Raw genomic sequence first — 23,914 nt, 5'->3', positions numbered from 1 at the left:
GTTTTGAATCCCAAAAGATGAGTTTCAGATCAATATTCTGATTTCTACTGCATACTGTTCAGGTGGTCGATTGGACCAAGCTACCACCCAATCGATCAAGGCTGACAGTAGCTGTGTTCTTTGTCCGATTTGATTCGTTTGACTCTGATCTTCTAGGCCTCTTTCCTAATGATGTATCTATGCTTGTTTAGGGTTTATTTGCTAACTTTAGAACCATTCTCTTTGATCTTCGGATATCAATCGAAGCTATTTAAGGTAAGGACAGTTGTTTCCATATTAACATAGATTGCGTGAATCTTAGTTTCTATTTTGGGAATTTTATAGATTCACTGCCCTTATACTTTCTTAATATGATGCTACTGCTGTAAATACTTCAAGCACAGTAGTACCTTGTTCATGTATTTCTTTATTACTTGAATCATGTATGATTACTTATCCTTGTCTTTTACATATGCAATTGATCATGTTTATATGTATCTTTCTATATGATGAGATATCGGTAGTGTATGTTATGATTGAATTGGGAATGTGATTGGTTAGGTATGATTTGGGATTGGGGAATTTCCTTTTTGACATTTATGTCCTTGGACATCAGTGGGAATAGTATAGGATATTTCCGATGGTGCCCTTTGATGCTTTCCCGGATTATTGGTTGTCATACATAGGGCTTGTCTAGCGGTGTTTGGCTAGGATGTCCCTGTTATATCAGACTCGATTTGGAAGGGTATTGAGATCGAGTAACCCATGGTAGCAATGGGGATTTATGGGCACTTAAGACCGGTGAGTTATATCCGTTAGAGGACATAAATCATTGTGGGGACCATTCATTGGTAGGGTTGCAAATAGTAGACTTGGGCTCATGGGCGCTCAAGACCGGTGAGTTATATTCGTGAAGGGACATGAGAGCTTCCCGTCTATTATTTGTGGATGACCAATAGGATTGATGAGTCCTTAGTCCGAGTTGGTTGTAGCCAAAGGATACGCTGACTCTAGTGAGAAGGATACAGGAAAGAATACCGAGAGGGGAGGAATGGAAGTATGTAACTCTGACTTGATATAACCAAGTAGATGACTTGCATTTGGTTAGGCTTTACCTTGACATGCACCAATACTTAGACCAAACGGTGGCGTGAGAGAGTGGTGACCTAAACCCCAGCCATGGAATGTCCTAAGGGATGTAGGACCCATTACTAACCAAAGAGAGTGATTTGGACCAGACCCAAAGAAGTATGGTTCTATGACTTAAAGCATGTCTGCCTATAGAGACCAGCATACATAGAGTTAGACTCATACATGCATCGTCTGTGTCATATCATATTGCATCTGATATGTTTGCTATTATGTTATTTATGTTGCTATGGATATAACTTGCCTTGCTGAGTTCTTTTGAACTCACTCCTTTTTTTGTGCAAATATCTTTGTTAGATTATTCTACAGGTACTGACAAGTATGACAGCTAGTACTATGAAGTGCAAGCCGATGATGCATACTACTCTCAAGGTGCTAGCGGTTACGAAGATTACGGTGAAGATCCCATGTGTGATCATGCTGCGTACCAGGATTAGTCCTACCTTGGAGTGGAAGCGACTGTATTTAGTTTCTTTAGTTTATGTATATGAAGATACACTTTATAAGACAGAAGAGACCTTAATTTAGTTTGGTTATCTCTTTTCTTTTCTCTTTTGGGAATCAATTGTAATATTTCCATTTTAGTTTTCGAGCTACATTTCTGATGTGATATGTGGAGTGATTTTCCGCACACTCTACATTTTGATTATTATATATTGGTATCATTCTTTTCGCACTCTGATTATATTGTCATTCTCTCTTCTTATCTTGATCTTTTTGTTTATATGACGTTACATTGATTATATCTTGTTCATGATTATGTTATTGAGTATGTGGGAGGATGATTTCCTCGATACTAGTTCTTCGGGGCTGTGGATCACACACTTGGGTATGCCAGGTAGGGTACCGACTGGGTGGATGCGACAGAGTGGTGGTTCTGATCAGCGAACTCATGCTAATGATCAAACTACTAATGACATACCTGGTGCTTCACCGATAGGAAGTTTCCGTGATATCGCCAACATCATGGGCATATCATGCAACATCAAGCTAATCAGTACAATCAAATGATGACTGGTTTCATGAACCTCCATAATGAAACCTGTACTGGTGCAAACAGAACATGATGCTGTTCCGAATGCGGAAAGATTTGCTAGAACTCCCCATAACTGTCTAATGGAGAGTTTTCTGAAGTTGCAAGTGCCAACCTTCACTGGTGTGACTAAAGATACCTTGTTTTAGAACAATTGGCTGCGAGAACTAGAGAAGACTTTTTGTCATCTGCAGTGTTTTGAAGCTCAGAAGATTTTGTTTGCTGAACAGAAGCTCCAGCATGAAGCTGATGCTTGGTGGACCTCCACTCGGCCTATTCTTGAAGAATTGCATGTTGGTGTTGTGACTTGGGAATTATTTAAAGAGGCTTTCTGCAAGAATTATTTCCCTAAAGCTGTGAAGGATGCCATGGAAGCCGAGTTTATGGCTCTTATGCAAGGTTCTTTGTCTGTGTTGGACTACCAGTAGAAGTTTGAAGAACTTTTCTCTTTGCCCCTGATTCCATGATGCTTGATCGTGGTAAGGCAATGAAATTCTTCAAAGGTTTGTGGCCTTCAATCAAAGCATACATCATTGTTCTTCCTATTGAGAGCTATGCCCAGATTGTTCAGAATGCGAAGAAGTTGGAAGAGACTGAAAAAGAGAATGCTCGTGTGCAACGGCCATGGCAGCCAAGGAATCCTGGTTTAGTTGACCGTACTAAGCGGCAATTTGTTAGACCTACACCATACCCAACTCCTGCTTTTCAGCCGAGGAGTGTATGTCAGAGTCTTGGATTTTCACATGCCGGTCAGCATAGTCAGTATGGTGGGAATAGACAAGCAGTGAATATTCCTAATGCTAGGCCTGTGAATGCTAATCCTAGACCCATGGTGTCACATCCCCCCAGCCGGTACCCTAACTGGCATACCCGGGAGTGTGATCCACAGCCCAAAAGATCAAATATTGAGGAAATAATCAAGGTTTTAATATTATAAACAAAATATTCAAATCAGGAAATGAATAATCAATATAATCAGAGTGCGGAAAATGATACCAGATATCCGAAGATATCAAAAGAAGTAGAGAGAGGCGGAAACTCACTCCACAGATACAGCGGAACATAGTATGTAAGTCTAAAAGGAATTACAACTGAAACAAAAGAAAATAAGAAAGACAAACTAAACTTAAGAGTTTTCTATCCTATAGATGACATCTTCAAAATAATGGATTTCGTCAATCCAACATAGATGTTCCATCTCTACATTACGTCTAATCGTAGTACGCAACTTGATCACTCGAGGGATCATTAGTGTAATCTTGATTGTCGCGAACACCTTGCGTGTAGTACGCTTCATCAGTTTGCCCTTCGTCGTCTTGACCGTCATAGTAGTCAGTACCTATAGAATAGTTTAACAAAAGATTGTACAAAAAGGAATGAGTTTCGAAAGAAACTCAGTAAGGCAAGTTAACTCATAACAGCATAAATACATGTATCACAACACAACAAGATGCAATGCAGTATGAAACAAATAATGTATGTATGCATCTAACCTCTATGTATGCTGGTCTCTATTGGCAGACATGCTTTAAGTCATAACACCGTACTTCTTTGGGTAGGTCAATCACACAACGCCAGTTGGTTGTGGGTCCTTCATCCCTCTCGGACAATCCATGGCCTGGGGGTTAAGTCACCGCTCTCTCACATCACCATTGGTCTAAGTACTGGCTCATGTCAGGGTAAAGCCTAGCTCAATGCAAATCATCTACTTAGTTACATCTACTCAGTTACATCAACTCAGATCTAGATACGTCCATTCTTCCCCTCTCGGGATCCTTTCCAGTATCCTTTATACTAGAGTCAGCGTATCCGACTTTCTCAAATATGGACTCATCAACCCTATTGGTTATCCACAAATGGTAAACGGGAAGCTCTCATGTCCTCTCACGGATATAACTCACCGGTCTCGAGCGCCCATGAGCCCAAGTCTAATCATACGCAACCCTCTAATAAATGGCCCCAACAATATGATTCCCATCCTCTCACGGATATAACTCACCGGTCTTGAGTGCCCATGAATAACATTGCTACCATGGGTCATTCGGTCTCAATACCCTTCCGATTTGGGTTTGATATAATAAGGACATCCTAGCCAAAAACTGCTAGACAGCCTTAGGTATGACAACCAATGATTCGGGAAAGCGTCGATGGGCATCTTCGGAGAACATCCCATACTATTTCCTCCGATGACCAAGGAAAGAAGCGTCAAAAGGACACTTCCCAATTCCAAACCATACCTAATCAAACACATTCTCAGATCAGTCATGTCATACACAATCAACAATTCATCGTATAAAAGAGAATATAAAGTCATGATCTAATCATTAAACAATATAGAAATAAGCAATTCATATAAGCTTGAATAATGAAAAAGAAACATCAGTGAAGTGCTACTGTACTTACAGTAGTACATCAATAGTATAAAATACAAGAACAGTACATAAACTCAGAGTTTTATAAGGTATAAACTCAAGAGTATGCGATCTATGTTATTATGAAATAACTGTCCTTACCTTCATTATCACCGAAGATAATCCAAAGATCAAAGAGAGTAACTCCAAACTTAGCAAATAAACCCCTAACAAGCATAGATACAACATTAGGAAAGATACCTAAGAGATTAGAGAGTAAACGAATCAAACCGGGCGAAAAATGAAGCTACTAACATCATTGGTCGAGTGCTTGGTCTACTGACCCAGTCTACCAATCGAGTCAGTACGGAATTGCATAATTTAGATTGGTCATAACTTCCTCGTTTGAAGTTGAATTGATCCGAAATTTGAAGGGGAACTTCCTAGAATGTATTAGAACTATATGGGAAGGTAAAATCATCAAGTCATGGTCAAAATATGGTTCTTGATTTGACCCAAGAAACTAGGGTTTCAACTTTTATGACTCTCATGAAAAGGCTATGATCATAGGATGAAAGAAAATGATTGCTATCAAGAAAATAACAAGAAAATCATAGAAAATCAAGTTTAGATTAACATAAATATTGCCCATGAGGTTTCCCTCGCATGGGAGGTTACCAAAGGTTTCTAGAAAGGTCATACAAGGTCAAGGTTTTAAGAAATTAATCAGGCTAGGGTTAAGATCATGGCGATGATCATAGATCTCAAAGAAATGAAGGAGATCACGAAGGGATGATTGCAAGAAGGCAGCATCTTCTTCCTGATCTCAATCAAGAACAAGATCGAAGAAAAGAAATTCGTAATGTCGAAGTGATTGCTAACCTTGAATTGTCAGATCAGAGATGAGAGGCTTCAGATCTGCAGGGGAATCGTTTGAATCACCAGAGAGAGTTTCGGAGAGGTCTTCTCACGTTCAAAAAGTGTTTAGGAGGCAGTCGTAACTAAAAAACACGAAGTAGGGTTTAAATATAAGTGAAAAACCCTAAAATTACATTTTCTCAGATTTAACACACAGTTGGTCGAGTGCTTGGTCGATTGGGGGCCAGTCGACCAATCGGTCGACCAAGGCAGACAGTAAGGTTCAAACAGGGAATTGGAGGATCAAATGGGCTCTAAACCTCAAGGGCTTTTGCACACACATCAAGTGACATATCTAGTGTGTTGAAATACCTTCAAACCAAGTCAGATAAGACTCCAAGTCCTTCAACTAATCTCATCTTCAGAACAGTGCAGCTTCCTTTCCAAATCTGCATAGACTTCCAAATATGGAACTCCATCATCAACATCCATGGGTTCAGAGTCAAACACCATGTCTTCTACTGAAATGGCCCATAGTTGGCTTCTTCCTTTACTCCGGGTCTTCGGACCTACAAACAACTGGGTTACCGGGTCAAAGTCAGGGTTAGGTTAGGGCTGGGTTTCACATTCTCCCCCCCTTAAAAGAAATTTCGTCCTCGAAATTGAAAGCGTACCTGTACTTCCAAAAAGTTGAGGAAATTTCTCCTTCATATCTTCTTCCTTCTCCCAAGAAGCTTCTTCAAGGGTATGGTTCTTCCAACGAATCTTTACCAAAGGGATGGTGCGATTCCGCAATTGCTTGTTCTTCTTATCCAATATTTCAGTTGGCTCTTCATCATAGGTAAGATCAGCACTAAGTCCTTCGGGCGCTTGCTGTAGTATGTGTTCTGGATTCTCAATGTATTTCGGAAGCATCGAAACATGAAACACATTATGCATAGTAGCAATAGACAGAGGTAATGCCAAACGATACGCAACAGGTCCAACTTTTTCCAAAATCTCAAAAGGTCCAATGTACTGAGGGCTAAGCTTTCCTTTGACATTGAATCTCATCACACCCTTCATAGGTGAAACCTTCAAGAAAACAACAACAACAACAACAAAAACAACAACAATAAGCCTTGTCCCAACTAAATGGGGTCGGCTACATGGATTCTTGCCCTCCAATCAGTTCTATTCGAGGCCATGCTAGATACAAGGCCTAAGCTATACATATCTTTTCTCACCACTTCTCCTAAGGTTATCTTAGGTCTACCCCTAGCTCTTTTAGGTCCTTCAATATGGATTATATCACTTCTCCGAACAGGAGCATTTATAGGTCTCCGTTGAATGTGGCCGTGCTACCTCAAACGACTTTCTCTAAGCTTATCACTTATGGGAGAAACTCCTAGACCAACTCTAATATGATCATTTCTTATCTTATCCATCCTAGTTTTTCCACTCATCCATCTTAGCATCCTCATTTCTTCTACACTGAGTTTATCTATATGATTCTTTTTAACAGTCCAATACTCTACACCGTACATCATAGCTGGTCGAACAACGGTCCTATAAAATTTTCCTTTAAGCTTTAATGGAATGCGCCGATCACATAAGACTCCGGACGCACCTCTCCACTTCATCCACCCTATTTTAATTCTTTGGGAAACCTCATCCTTTAAATCACCTCTTTTACTTATGATTGAACCTAGGTACCTAAAACAATCACTCTGAGGAATCTCTTTATCGTCAAGTATCACCACCTCATCATCTGCCCAATCATGACTAAAGTTACAAACTAGATATTGTAAAATCCAGCTTTTACCTAACCCTGACCCGACCCGGTCATTGTTATGTTTGTAGGTCCAAAGACCCGAAGTGGTGGTAGGAGGGACTTATGGGCCCTACTGGTTGATGACGTAATGTCGGGATTCCATTTTATGGACATTGATGATGCTGCTCCTTCCTTGAGCACATTACCAGTGTTAAGTTAGAATCTGTGCACTGATGAAGAGCGAGACAGTTGAAATAGAAAACGGACTCCGGTGCATAATCCGAAGGTACTCCCTGAAACTAGACCTCTTGATTGAACTGTAGGAGAAAACCCCATACAATTTGACCTTGTATAGCCCTCCAAGTCCGCACCTAAAGTTGCTGTACTATTCTGTAAAATTCTGCAGAGTTTGTTTTGGTCGATACTATTGGTCGATACCATTGACCAAAGGTATCGACCAACAAGTCCGTTTGAGCCCAGATTTAAAGATTCTTAGAATATTCTTTTCTATTTATTTATTCCTCGAGACTGGAGCCCTATCCTCGCGTCTTTAACATCTGGGAACGTGAGAGAGCCTCCCAAGAACTCCTCCTTGGTAGTGGTGAAGCATCTTCTTCATCAATCATTGCCAACCACTTATTCCTACCTTCTTGTTCCACTTTAAAGGTATGACTCTCTCTCCTAATCACTTTCTCACTCATCTTTTCTCTATTTTACTGTTGGGACCATGGTCAAGGTGCTGCAACCTTGCATACACCTTGCCATGAACCTTCTAAACCCCACACAATGAGGTTTTCACCGATGTGACTATGATTGATTCACCTCATGATCATTGACTACACATTTCCATGATTTATTGCTTACCAACTTGCTTTATTTACCAAAACTGAGATCGAGCTCGTGTTTTACTTAATCTATACCTTGCATATGTGCTCCATGTTGCTTCTAAACGATTCCCTACCTAATCCCCCATGTTTTCCCCTAATTTGCATTGAGTTGTAGCCAATGCTATGATCTACAACTCTTAACCTTAATATATCAATTTGGGGATTTCCAAATGGACCATTGGATTATGAAAGTTTCTTGATAATTAGTGTCCCCATGTTGTGCCTAGACTATCCTCCAAGTTTCATGTCAATCCGAGACCAGGAAGACCAAATCCGGGCAAGAATCCGAAAAGCCAGCTTGCTGTCTCGGAATTGAATTGGTCGATACTATTGGTCGATACTATCGACCAAATGTATCGACCAATAAAGTTCTTGTCAACAACTTTTGCCCGATTCGATTCGTTTGATCTCCGATTGTTCTGATTTCTTCTCTAACTTTTCATATATGCTTGTTTAGGACTTTAAGACTATTTGGGCCACTGCTTGTGATCTTGGACCATTCTCTTCTCCGATTCAAGGTAAGGATAGTTATCGATGTAATTACCTAGGATATGGAAATCTTGACTTGGTATTCCTATCCTAGTAAATATAGTTTCTAATTCATATCCTTATCATGTTAGACTTGCTACATATGTATTTTAACGTAGCTTTGTATTTACATTATATTACTTCAATGTTGTATCATGTTTATCAATTTCAATATATGATGACTTATGTCAATGTCATGAATCGAATGTTTATTATGACGTTGTATCTTGTGAACTGATATGATGAACTTGGGCATGTGATTGCTTAAGTATAACTTGGGATTGAGGGGTACCCTACTGGTGCTTCCGTGTCCTTGGACATCGGAGGGAATAGTATGGGATATTCTCCGAAGGTGTCCATTGACGCTTTCCCGGGTTATTGAATGACATGCATAGGATTTGTCTAGATGTATGGCTAGGATGTCCCTATCATATCAGACCCGATTCGGAAGGGCATTGAGACCGAACAACCCGTGGTAGTAGTGTGGATTTGTGGGCGCTCAAGACCGGTATCCACTCCGTGAGAGGACATAAATTGCATTACGGTTACCCGAAAGGGGCCATTTATTGGTAGGGTTACAAATGGCTAGACTTGGGCTCACGGGCACTCAAGACCGGTGAAATGATCCGTGAGAGGGACGTGAGAGCTTCCCGTTTACCATTTGTGGATGACCAATAGGGTTGATGAGTCCGGTGAGTAATATCCGTGACTCTAGTGTGAAGGATACCGGAAAGGATCCCGAGAGGGGAGGAATGGAAGTATCTGGAACTGGCATGATATGATTAAGTAGATGACTTGCATTGGGCTAGGCTATACCCTGACATGCGCCAATACTTAGACCAAACGGTGATGTGAGAGAGCGGTGACCGAAACCCCCAACCATGGATTTGTCCGAGAGGGATGCAGGACCCAATTCACCCCGGTGATGAGTGACTGAGACTACCTAAAGAAGTATGGTGCTATGACTTAAAGCATGTCTACCATAGATGACCAGCATACTTAGAATAAAGTCATATTGCATTATATGCTTCATATCATCTGCATCATTTTATGATTATCTTGTGGTTTATATGTGGAGGGATAACTTCCTTGCTGAGTTCTTTTGAACTCATTCCTTTTCTGTTGCAATATTTTGTTAGGCTACTCTGCAGGTGATTACTCCGATGGTACCCTCCCTGAGACGGACCCGGATACCTCATACTACTATCCGGAGGCTGGCTACACTGAAGACTTCGGTGACCATACCGAAGAAGATCACCCGGCGTACCAGGGTTAGCCCTGGAGTTGTATGGGAGCAGTCATGTTGGATCTCCATGGTCCTCACTTTTGAGGAGGACATATCCATTGTGGAGGAGACTTATGAGTAGTTACTACTTCTTTTGTGACAGTTAAACTTAGAAGAATTGTAATAACTTTAATTTATCTTCATAACTTGAGACTTGTACTTAACTTAATTTTGACCTCACTTCCGTTTGGTGAAGGAGTGGATTCCGCCCACTGCCTTCTTAAGTTATCTGATTTGATATTTATTTCCGCACTCTGATTATGTCTGACACCTTATTTTTGAATTCCATGATCATTCATTGTTAGTTTATGATTATTATCTGTTCATGATTGTATTATCGTTGATGTGGATTATGTGGTCCCTGAACTATGGATCTGCGGGGCTGTGGATCACATCCCGGGTATGCCAGATAGGGTACCGGCTGGGTGGATGTGACAGATATTCTGTCTTTGATCTACTAAGTTTAAAGCCTTTTGATTCCAAAGCTACTCTCCATGATTCTAATTTGGTATTAATCCCCACTTGGGTCTCATCAATCAACACAATATCATCCGCAAAAAGCATACATCAGGGGACCTCATCTTGAATGTCTTTGGTTAATTCATCCATTACCAGTGCAAATAGATATGGGCTTAAAGTTGACCCTTGATGTAGCCCAACTGTTATCGGGAATTCATTACTTTGTCCCCCCACTGTTCTAACACTAGTCACCGAACCATCATACATATCCTTAACTATATCTATATATTTACTTGCAACACTTCTTTTCTCTAGTACTTGCCAAATTAACGCTCTAGGAACTCTATCATAAGCTTTTTCTAGGTCAATAAATACCATATGAAGGTCTTTCCTACATTCTCTATACCTTTCCATAAGTCTCCTAATTAAGTAAATAGCCTCCGTTGTAGATCTTCCTGGCATAAACCCAAATTGGTTCTCCGTAACTGTAGTTAAGTGTCTCAAACGGGTTTCAATTATTCTCTCCCATAATTTCATCATATTGCTCATCAATTTAATGCCTCTATAGTTATTACAACTTTGAATATCTCCTTTATTTTTGTAAATTGGAACCACAACACTTCTCCTCCAATCATCTGGCATTTTCCCTGTGCTCATAATCTTATTAAACAACTTAGTCAACCAAACTAGTCCATGGGTACCTAAGCTCTTCCATACCTCAATTGGGATTTCATCAGGACCTTGTGTCTTGCTGAGTTTCATCCTCCTTAAAGCTTCTTTTACTTCAAACATCGAAATTCTACGTATATAAGTTCGGACATTGGTGCCTTGGTGAAAAGTGTAATCGTCTGAAACATAAGTGCTTGAAGAATGCTCATTTAGTAAACTAGAGAAATAGGTTTCCCATCTTTTCATAATATCCTCCTCACAAATTAATACTTTACCATCTCCTTTTTTAATACATCTAACATGATCAAGATCTCTACTCTTCCTATCCCTCATCTTAGCTATCTTATAAATAGATTTTTCCCCTTCTTTTGTGCCCAGCTTATTGTATAACTCTTCATACTTCGTTTCCCTTGCTTTTCCCTCAATTTTCTTAGCTTCATTTCTGTCCAACCTATACCTTTGAAGATCCTCAACATCCTTAGTTCTTTGCCATGTCTTAAAACTAGCTTTTTTATTCCTAATGGCAGCTTGAACCTCACTATCCCACCACCACGTCTCTCTATAAGAATGGATCTTTCCTTTTGATTCACCTAGAACATCTTTAGCCACCTTCTTAATACACATAGCCATCTCATTCCACATTGCATTGGTATCCCCTTTAAAATCCCATTTTCCTTGTTTGACTACTTCATTAACGAAGGATTTAGAGTACTCTCCTTTCAAATTCCACCATCTTATTCTGGGATAGTTTACCCTGGACATTTTATGTGTTCTTGGGATTAAGCACATATCCAAGACCACAAGTCTATGTTGTGCAGTTAAGCTTTCCCCCGGTATCACCTTGCAATCCTTGCACAACAATCTATCAGTCCTTCTAGTTAGGAAGAAATCTATTTGGCTTCTATGCTGTCCACTTTTGAAAGTAATTAAATGTTCATCTCTCTTTTTGAAGTAAGTATTTATAATAGATAGATCAAAAGCAGTACCAAAATCCAAAATTGAAATCCCCTCCTCATTCCTCTCTCCAAAACCATATCCTCCATGAACACTCTCATATCCTCTTTGATCTTTTCCAATATGTCCATTTAAATCACTTCCTATGATAATCTTTTCTCCTTGACGAATTCCTTGCATCATACATCCATATTTTCCCAAAATTCTAGCTTTAGACTTTCATCTAGTCCTACTTGAGGTGCATATGCACAAATTATTTTTACGAACTCTTTCTCCATTACAAGCTTGATAGCAATAATCCTATCACCCACTCTTTTAACATCCACCACATCATTTTTTAAATCTTTATCCACTATTATACCCACTCCATTTTTATTTGTTTTATCCCCAGTATACCAAGTTTAAAGTCATCCAACTCTTTGGCTTTTTTACCCCTCCATCTAGTCTCTTGAATGCAAGCTACATTAATCCTTCTTCTCCTCATAACATCTATCAATTCTAAGCTCTTACCAGTTAGAGATCCTATGTTCCAAGATGCCAATCTAATCCTACGCTTATGGACTAGTTTCTTTACCCGCACTCGTCCACGGCGCGGGAACCCTTGCCTACTTATCATCGCATCCGAGCTCCGATGCGACGCGTCGCTTACAGGGGACGCCCTAGCTAACCCTTGCCCACTTATCACTACACCCGGGCCATAGTGTAGCGTGTCGCTTCTTTTTTCGGGGAACGCCCTAGCATAGCTTTTATCATATAAGGTCGAATCCATGAAAAAAGCTTTGGCTAGATTTTTTTTCCGGTGCCGGTTGCCGACCTGACGCACCAACCCTCCTCCTTTACCCGGGCTTGGGACCGGCAACAAAACACTGACGGAGTTCCAAATCAGTTCTTCTTTTATCAGCATAGGATTTCTGTCTTGACTGAGCAGACTTAATCCTTCAAGAAAATCTTCTCTCCAATTTGGAATTCCAAATTATTCCTTCTCTTATCAGCATAGGATTTCTGTCTTGACTGAGCAGACTCAATCCTTTCTCTTATCATATCGACCATTGCGCTAGTAGCTTCAATCATCTCCGGACCTAAGACTTTTCTCTCACCAGTCTCAGTCTAGTACAAGGGTGTCCTACAGGTGTTACCATACAAAGCCTTGAACGGAGCCATGCTTATAGTTGCTTGATAACTGTTGTTATAGGCAGACTCAACCAAAGCTAAGTGTTCATCCCAATTTCCACCCATATCCACTACACAAGATCTAAGCATATCTTCCAAAGTTTGAATCGTCCGCTCAGATTGTCCATCAAGCCGTGGATGATGAGTTGTACTCAAGTTCAATTGGGTTCCCAAAGCCTTTTGCAAACTGTTCCAAAACCTTGAGGTGAACCTAGGATCACGATCAGACACAATACTTATAGGCACACCGTGTAGACGAACTACATTATCCACATAAAGCCGAGCTAGCTTATCCAAAGTATGAGTGATCTTCATAGGAATGAAATGGGCTGATTAGGTCAGCCTATCAACGATTACCCATACAGTGTCATTACCTTTACCTGTTCGAGGTAAGCTAGTCATGAAGTCCATAGAGATATCTTCCCACTTCCAACCAGGAATAGGAAGGGGCTGAAGTAATCCAGATGGGGGTTGATGAACGGCTTTCACATGCTGGCAAGTCTCGCACTTGGCAACAAAATCATCAACATCGGCCTTCAAACCAATCCACCAAAAATGTTCTCTTAAGTCTTTATACATCTTGGTGCTTCCAGGGTGTATTGTAAAGATCGGCTGGTGTGCTTCCTTCAAAATCTCTCTCTTGATTCCTTCATCAGCTGGCACACAAAGTCTTCCTCTAAACAATAAGGCACCATCCATAGATATAGAAAAAAATAAGGGTCTAAATCAGGATTCGAAGAAATCTTCTCAATCTTCTCCTTAAAATCCAGATCAGAACCTTGCAGAGCAACAATTCTGTCTCTAAGGGTAGATCTCGCCGTCATAGCAGACAAAACAACTTCCGAACCTTCAGGGACAACTTCGAAACCAAAATCCAAAATTGAGGACAACAGAGGTTGACTCAGATCATTCAAGTCCAATACTTTCTTCTGACTTTTCCTGCTAAGAGCATCAGCAACCACATTCGCCTTACCAGGGTGATACTGAATGTCACAGTCATAATCAGAGACCAATTCCAACCATCTTCTTTGTCTCATATTTAACTCCTTTTGGGTAAAGAAGTACTTCAAACTTTTATGATCCGTGAAAATAGCGATCTTCTCACCATAGAGGTAATGTCTCCAAATCTTCAAAGCGAAGACAACTGCGGCAAGCTCTAAGTCATGAGTGGGGTAATTCCGCTCATAATTCTTCAATTTTCGAGAGGCATAGGCTACAACCTTACCATGTTGCATCAACACACAACCCAAACCAATCTTCGACGCATCGGTGTAGACTGTCAAACGGCCGGAATTATCAGGTATAGTTAGAACCGGGGCACTTGTCAATCTAACCTTCAATTCTTGGAAATTCTTCTCACATGCGTCAGACCAAACAAACTTCTCTTCCTTTCTAGTTAGCTTAGTCATAGGAGCAGCCAACCTAGAAAAATTCTCAATAAACCTTCTGTAGTGGCCTGCCTAACCAAGAAAACTTCTTATTTCTGTAACAGTCTTCGGTCTTTCCCAATCAGCAACTGCTTGTACCTTTTCGGGATCAACATGAATACCTTCAGTAGAAACCACATGGCCGAGGAATACTACACTCTTAAGCCAGAAATCACACTTGCTAAACTTAGCATAAAACTTCTTTTCTCGAAGTCTTTGCAAAGTGAAATCTAAATGCCTTGCATGCTCATCTTCATTCTTTGAGTAAATCAAAATGTTGTCGATAAAGACTATCACAAATTTATCAAGCACATCATGAAATACTCGGTTCATGAGGTCCATGAACACAGCAGGAGCATTAGTTAAACCGAAAGGCATAACTCGAAACTCAAAATGACCATACCTTGTTCTAAAAGCCGTCTTGAAAATATCACTAGACTTCACTTTCAACTGGTGATATCCAGACCTTAAATCAATCTTCGAGAACACTACTGCACCCTTCAACAGATCAAAAAGATCATCTATTCGGGGCAGCAGGTATCTATTCTTGATGGTCAGCTTGTTCAACTCACGGTAATCATTGCATAGACGCATACTACCATCCTTCTTCTTAACAAACAAGACCAGGGCTCCCCAAGGAGAAACACTAGGTCTAATGAAACTTCTATCCAAGAGTTCTTTCAACTACTTTTGCAACTCAACCAACTCAATAGGAGCCATTCTATATGGAGCCTTAGATACCGGGGCAGCACCAAGAATTAGATCAATTGAAAATTCCACTTCTCTATCACATGGCACACCTGACAGATCCTCAGGAAAGACATCCATGAAGTCACATACAATGCTAACTTCTTCTACTTTCTTTCCTTCTTTAACTTTTCCTTCAGATGGCAAACCTTCAACTAATGCATAGACTTGCATCAGTGCAGACAATGTCTTCTTAAAATTCTTCCTTTCTCGCCTTGGAATTCAAAATTTGAACTTCCACAATTTCGGAATTGTATTCTCTTCGAAGAACAAAGAATTACAGCATTATGGGTAGTCAACCAATCAAAGTCATACGGTCTCGTACTACATATGGTCCGGATACTTCCCCTATGCCACCAACCAACTCGGTTCAGTATCTTTTCCCACCTAGAGTCAACGTATCCTATGGCACCAACCAACTCGGACTACGTTGACCCCTAACCCTATGGTCATCCACATATAATGGACAGGATGCTCTCCATGTCCTCTCACGGTTCATTTCACCGGTCTTAAGCGCCCATGAGCCCTTGTCTATTATATGCAACCCTACCATCTCATGATGACAGTGGGCCTGCTTGACACACAGGACCCAGCCACTAACATCACGGGTTGGCTTCAACACCCCTGCCGAAAGGGTAGTAGTACTCATGAGGTCACCTAACCAAACACTTCTAGACATGCCCTAAATATGTAAATCAGTAATCGGGAAAGAGCCAAGGACACCATAGGAATGCGCCCATACCGCCTCCTGTGGTATCCTATGGCAGAAATGCCAAAAGGGCATTCCCCATTCCCAACCACAATATAAGCAATCATATAATGTTACTAGGGAAATGGGTGAACCCACAACCCTAGTAGAAAATACAAGGTAGAGGAAATAATAATATTTCTCCTCTCATACAATCACATTCCATTTCATAATAACAATAATAGATTTCAAAGCAAGGAGCAACATCAGAAGTAATAATACACATAAATTATAGCAATTCATATTTAACAAAAGACATAAAATAACCACAAGATAATACTAAAGCAATACAAGATATCAATAATGAAAAGTAACTAACATCATTACACATGTAATATAAAGTTAAGTATATTCCTCACCTTTTACTTTGTTCTTCCTCCAAATCCAAGAATCCACTCCCACAAATTAGTGATTAAAGATATATTAACCTATTTATGCAAAAGAAATAATTATCACAAATTAGAGCCAATTTGGGTTTCAAAGGATATCCTAAAATCTTCCCACGAAAACCCAAATCTGAAAAACTAGGTTAAAAAGGGTAGATCTCAATCTCACTAGTGAATGGTCTTTAATTCGTCACCAATTCGAAGTCTATAACAAAACAAAATTTTGGGAAAGCTAATTGGTAGCAAAAGGATCCTACAGGTACCTTCAATTTGATCAAATTTGACTCATCTCAAAAAGCCCCAAATTTGGCTCTCCTAAATCACCTGTGTGTGACCCAAGGAGTCAAATTCTAAAATCTTTTGCAAGGGGATAAACCATTACTCCCAAACTCAAGGGGAACCTTAATACAAGAAAAGAGGATCATCCAATATACCAAACATGCATTCCTTTAAGATCTCTTGAAAGGAAAGAAGAGAAATTACTCCCACAAACTATGAAGGGACATTAACATAAGAAAGGAAAGCATCCAAGATACCTAACAACCTTCCCTTTCAAGATCTCCACGAAAGAAGAGAAGATAAACTCTCACTAACTTTGATTAAAGAGAAGGGTTAAAGAAAACTAACATTTCCTAGTGATTTTGCGAAGATTCGGATCATAAAAACCTTCGGAAGAATGGAAATCGCTCCTCTCTTTCGTTTCTCCTTTTCTCCAAAGCCTCCGCCTCTTTTAGGCCTCCAAAATTGCGTTTACGGATGAGATAAAACATAAATAGGGTTTAAAAATCCAAAATTCCAATTTTGCCCCTAAATAGAAAATGGGGTGGGGGTTGGTTCACCCAAACGACCCAAACTTCTAGTCCATGGTTGGACCCCCAAAAAACTCCGATTTTGATGATTTTTGGCTCGTTAGAAAGGTCTTTCGACGCTCTTCGATTTAATACCTTATTCGAATCAATCAGATTCTCCATCGTTGACCTATGGACATTATAATATCACCCTTTTTACACTATCGGGATTAATCTTCTCTCTTCACTTAAACTCTAGGAGAGTTTTTGAGTCATTACAAGGGTCATCCACCAACATTGGTTCAATTTCCAATCCTTTGGGCTTGACTTGAATGGTCCACAATTGTCGCCGAATCAAGGCGCAGGTTCTCGGTCTTGAAACCACGGGTTAAAGGGGTAGAAATCTGAGGGATTTCACTGAAGCTCTTCAAACTTCTGTTGGTATTCCAACACCGACAAAGATCCTTGCATAAGAGCCATAAATTTAGCTTCCTTCGCATCCTTCACTGCTTCTGGGAAATACTTCTTACAAAAAGCCCCTTGAACAAATCCCACGACACAACGCCAGCATGCAAACCTTTTAAAACAGGCCGGGTGGAAGTCCACCAAGCGTCAGCTTCATGTTGCAACTTCTGCTCGGCAAACAAATCTTCTGGGCTTCCGTACATTGCAAATGACGAAAAGCTTTTTCCAACTCACGTAGCCACTTGTTAGGAAACAAGATATCCTTGGATACTCCAGTGAAGTTAGGAACTTGCGTCTTCAGAAAACTCTCCATCAAACGAGTATGAGGAGTTCTGGCTAATCCATCTGCATTCAGAACTGCGGCATGAGGATTTCCATTGACACCAGCACGAATCTCATTATGCAGAGTCATAAAACCGGTTAGCAACTGATTGAACTGAGCTGCTTGCTGCTGCATCATATTGCCCATAATATTGGCAATATCATGAAAGCTTCCGACGTTCGGGGCACCAGGTACATCAGGAGTACCTTGGTCACCAGTGTGGGTCTGCTGATCATGACCACCAATTGGTATCTCGTCACTTCCGTGACCACTGGATTCACCACGCCCACTTCTTAACGTAACCATTCTGCAGAAACCAAAATGTCAAAAACACCAGATTTCGAAGTTTCGACACAATCCACAAGGCCAAATGATTAAGTATCTTAAATCATGCTTAAATACATCCATTTAGTCATCAAACAATCAATCATTGGACAAAAATCACTTTTTTCCAAAATCCAACAGCACTTGGAGCTATTGGGTCCTTTCGTCGAGTGCTTGGTCGAGTGGTCCAATCGACCACTCAGTCGACCAAGGCTCACATCATGCGAATTTCAGGTTTTTAAGTGCCAAAAACCCATTCAAACTCATTCCAAACTTTGCCAACTTGAGAGGGAGCTCTAGAGAAGAGGTGCTAAGGCATTCCTAATTGTTTTCCAAGTAATTTGGTGCTTCAACAACAACACTACAACACCCATTCATCTTCACACAAGGTAAACCATTCTTTTGTCACTCAAGTTCATCTTCTCACTCTTGAAATTCATCCAAAAACCATGTGTTGCTTGTGTCTAATGCTAGAAATCATGCTTAGGAATACTTAGAAACATGCTCTACTAGTTTTTAGCACAATATCATGCTTAAACCACAAGTTCTACCACAACCTTGCACTTTCACATCGCTTTCGTACCGAAATTGTTAACTTTAGAAAAATTTCGATTTCTCACAAACATCTTGTAGTTTTCGCACGAAATCAAATGCTACACACTCAAAATGATGTTGTGAATGTGAACATGTACTTTGATCTCACAAATTCCAAAATTTTCAAAAATCCAATTTGACCTAAATCCAAAAATCCCAAATTCCTTCTTGCTGAATTTTCAACTTTAGACTGAGATTTCGATCAATTTTCTCCAAATAAACTTCATAGCCATGCAATTCCAAGTATTGCACACATGCTAGTATGCTCAAATTACATTTTCCTCAATTTTCAATTTTGATGAAAATTACGAAAATGCCCTTCTAGCAGAATTTTCGAAACAACACTAACATGAATGTCTTTTATCTTTTCCACAGACATCACACCATGCAGAGAGGTGGACGAGGCAGAGGTAGGTTAGTAGGATCTAGGCAAGGCAGAGGTCGAGTTCCAGCTCAGCCTAGAGTAGAGGTCATACGACTCGATCGCTTCGACACACCACAGGCAGAGTTCCTGTACGAGGCATTCTTCGAGTACTGCCGCATGGAGTACGACCGACTTCTTCACCTACAAGTGCTGAGAGTATTCCGGATTCGACAACGATTCGACATTCAGGCATGGACCCACCTCTTCACGGCGGACTTACCCGTCTATCTTGAGCTTATGAGGCTGTTCTTCAGCAACCTCACGTCTGTCGAGGAGGCCAGAGGACAAGGTCTTCCTTTCAGACTCATCATTGAGAGCAGGGTCAGAGAGACACAGATCCGCTTCTCCACTAGGGATCTGGCACACATTCTCCATGTACCACACTATCCACGACAGTGCCTATGGATACCTATCGGGGCAGAGGTAGACAGATTCTTGATGCCATACGAGCTTCATGAGATATGCGCCACTCTCTGGGATGACTTAGGGTGCTACCTTCCGAGAGATAGTGGACAGATGACAGATTCGGCTAGGATCATTGGTCGCATCGTTGGCCGAAACATCATACCGAAGGCTGGACATCACAACCGGGTTTCTGTGATGGAGGCCGTAGTTATCTACCACATCTACACAGGCTTCCAAATAGACTTGTCCTACATCATCCAGAGGGTCATGATAGATCTGGTGTCACGTCCGAGTATGAGGAACCTTTGCTTCGGGAGATTACTGACATTGATCTTCCGTCACTTCGGGGTTAGTTTGGAGGACACAGAGGAGCTTATTGGTTCATTGGGATATGCCATTGGGACTAGGACTATCAGGCAAATGAGGCTCACTCAGACTGTGAGATCTCCGGGTCCAGATGGTGAGGAGGATACAGATGAGGTGGAGGTGGAGGCTCCTGCAGAGGAGGGTGATGCTTGTCCGGATTCTGATGATCAGGCGGAGGAGGATACAGAGATGCATGAGGCTGATCCTGAGTATCATAAGATTCCCAGATCACCACACTTCGAGACAGGAGGCCCTTCACATTCAGTCCCAGAGACTTCTGATTTAGGTGCTCAGATGAGATCGATGACTTCCATGCTAGAGAGGATGGAGGTCAGACAGGAGCAAATGTATGAGAGGATGGAGTCACAGATTACTCAGATGGCCGAGGACTTTAGAGCATTCAGAGATCAGAGGAGATCACCTAGATAGATTGTACTTAGGATTTCCCTTTATGCTTTTCAGATGTAAACTTTTCTTAAAGTTAATGAAGTTCTTTTTGTTTCACTTTATTATTGTGTGTTATGAACTTTTCTTTTATTGCATTACATGACATTTGTTCAAATATAATTACTGTATATTATTCAGAAATATTCAGTTATGCTTCATTAAACAAGTGTCTAATCCAAGTGTTCTATTATTCACTTCTAAGAGTAGTGGAGTCACTTCTGGATCTATGACTCAGGAATGTTCTGTTACTGTTTTATATGGTTAGGATTTCCTTGAACTTTGGGCTATGATACCACTCTGTCACATCCCCCCAGCCGGTACCCTAACTGGCATACCCGGGAGTGTGATCCACAGCCCCAAAGAACAAGTATCGAAGAAATCATCCTCCCACATATACAATAACATAATCAAAAACATGAAATAATCAAGGTTTTAATATATAAACAAAATATTCAAATCAGGAAATGAATAATTAATATAATCAGAGTGCGAAAATGATACCAGATATCCGAAGATTTCAAAAGAAGTAGAGAGAGGCGGAAACTCACTCCACAGATACAGCGGAACGTAGTATGTAAGTCTAAAAGGAATTACAACTGAAACAAAAGAAAATAAGAAAGACAAACTAACCTTAAGAGTTTTCTATCCTATAGATGACATCTTCAAAATAATGGACTTCGTCAATCCAACATAGATGTTCCATCTCTACATTACGTCTAATTGTAGTACGCAACTTGATCACTCGAAGGATCATCAGTGTAATCTTGATTGTCGCCAACACCTTGCGTGTAGTACGCTTCATCGGTTTGCACTTCGTCGTACTGTCCGTCATAGGCAATACCTGTAGAATAGTCTAACAAAAGATTGTACAAAAAGGAATGAGTTTCGAAAGAAACTCAGTAAGGAAAGTTAACTCATAACAGCATAAATACATATATCAGAACACAACAAGATGCAATGTAGTATGAAACAAATAATGTATGTATGCATCTAAACTCTATGTATGCTGGTCTCTATTGGCAGACATGCTTTAAGTCATAACACCGTACTTTTTTGGGTAGGTCAATCACACAACGCTGGTTGGTAGTGGGTCCTTCAACCCTCTTGGACAATCAATGGCTGGGGGTTAAGTCACCGCTCTCTCACATCACCATTGGTCTAACTACTGGCACATGTTAGGGTAAAGCCTAGCCCAATGCAAGTCATCTACTCAGTTACATCAACTCAGATCTTGATACGTCCATTCCTCCCCTCTCGGGATCCTTTCCAGTATCCTTCACACTAGAGTCAGCGTATCTGACTCTCTCAAATACGGACTCATCAACCCTGTTGGTTATCCTCATATGGTAAACAGGAAGCTCTCATGTCTTCTCATGGATATAACTCACCGGTCTCGAGCGCCCATGAGCCCAAGTCTAATCATATGCAAGCCTCCAATAAATGGCCCCCATAATATGATTCCCGTCCTCTCATGGATATAACTCATCGGTCTTGAGCGCCCGTGAATCACATTGCTACCACGGGTCGTTCGGTCTCAATACCCTTCTGATTCAGGTCTGATATAACGGTGACATCCTAGCCAAACACTGCTAGACAGCCTTAGGTATGACAACCAATGATTCGGGAAAGCGTCGATGGGCATCTTCGGAGAACATCCCATACTATTCCCTCCGATGTCCAAGGACAGAAGTGTCAAAAGGACACTTCCCAATCCCAAACCATACCTAATCAAACACATTCTCAGATTAGTCATGTCATACACAATCAACAATTCATCGTATAAAAGAGAATATAAAGTCATGATCTAATCATTAAACAATATAGAAATAAGCAATTCATATAAGCTTGAATAATAAAAAAGAAACATCAATGAAGTGCTATTGTACTTATAGTAGTACATTAGTAGTATAAAATACAAGAACAATATATAAACTCAGAGTTTCGTAAGGTATAAACTCAAGAGTATGCGATCTATGTTATTATGAAATAACAATCCTTACCTTGATTATCACCGAAGATAATCCAAAGATCAAAAAGAGTAACTCCAAACTTAGCAAATAAACCCCTAACAAGCATAGATACAACATTAGGAAAGATACCTAAGAGATCAAAGAGTAAACGAATCAAACCGGGCGAAAAATGAAGCTACTGACATCATTGGTCAAGTGCTTGGTCTACTGACCCAGTTGACCAAGCAGTCGACCAATCGAGTCAGTACGGAATTGCAGAATTTAGATTGGTCATAACTTCCTCGTTTGAAGTCGGATTGATCCAAAATTTGAAGGGGAACTTCCTAGAATGTATTAGAACTATATGGGAAGGTAAAATCATCAAGTCATGGTCAAAATATGGGTTCTTGATTTGACCCAAGAAACTAGGGTTTCAACCTTTATGGCTCTCATGAAAAGGCTATGATCATAGGATGAAAGGGAATGATTACTATCAAGAAAATAACAAGAAAATCATAGAAAATCAAGTTTAGATTAACATAAATATTGCCCATGAGGTTTCCCTCGCATGGGAGGTTACCAAAGGTTTCTAGAAAGGTCATACAAGGTCAGGGTTTCAAGAAATTAATCAGGCTAGGGTTAAGATCATGACGATGATCATAGATCTCAAAGAAACGAAGGAGATCACGAAGGGATGATTGCAAGAATGCAGCATCTTCTTCCTGATCTCAATCAAGAACAAGATCGAAGAAAAGAAATTCGTAATGTCGAAGTGATTACTAACCTTGAATTGTTAGATCAAGATGAGAGGCTTCAGATCTGCAGAGGAATCGTTCGAATCACCAGAGAGAGTTTCGAAGAGGTCTTCTCACGTTCAAAAAGTGTTTAGGAGGCAGCCGTAACTAAAAAACACGAAGTAGGGTTTAAATATAAGTGAAAAACCCTAAAATTACATTTTCTTGGATTTAACACACAGTTGGTCGAGTGCTTGGTCGGGCCCCGCCAAGGCAAACAGGGGAAACGGGGAATTGGAGGACAAATGGGCCTAAACCTCAGGGCTTTTGCACACACTCGTGACTTCTAGTGTGGAATACCTTCAAACCAATTCAGATAATACTCCAAGTCCTTCAACTAATCTCATCTTCAAGACAGTGCAGCTTCCTTTCCAAATCTGCATAGACTTCCAAGTATGGAACTCCATCATCAACATCCATGGGTTCAGAGTCAAACACCATGTCTTCTATTGAGATGGCCCATAGTTGGCTTCTTCCTTTACTCCCGGTCTTCGGAACTACAAACAACCGGGTTACCGTGTCAAGGTCAGGGTTAGGTTAGGGCTGGGTTTCACACATGGTGCAGAAGCCCCCTATTGCAACGACTCTAGTTGGACCATGGGACCTTGTTTGCTATTACTGTAAGCAAACCGGACACTTCACTCATACTTGCC

This window comes from Hakea prostrata, chromosome 2, assembly GCF_041222555.1.
Source record: "Hakea prostrata isolate BN-2017 chromosome 2, UWA_Hpros_2, whole genome shotgun sequence".
Classification (NCBI taxonomy): Eukaryota; Viridiplantae; Streptophyta; class Magnoliopsida; order Proteales; family Proteaceae; genus Hakea; species Hakea prostrata.
This window is presented reverse-complemented; position numbering follows the sequence as displayed.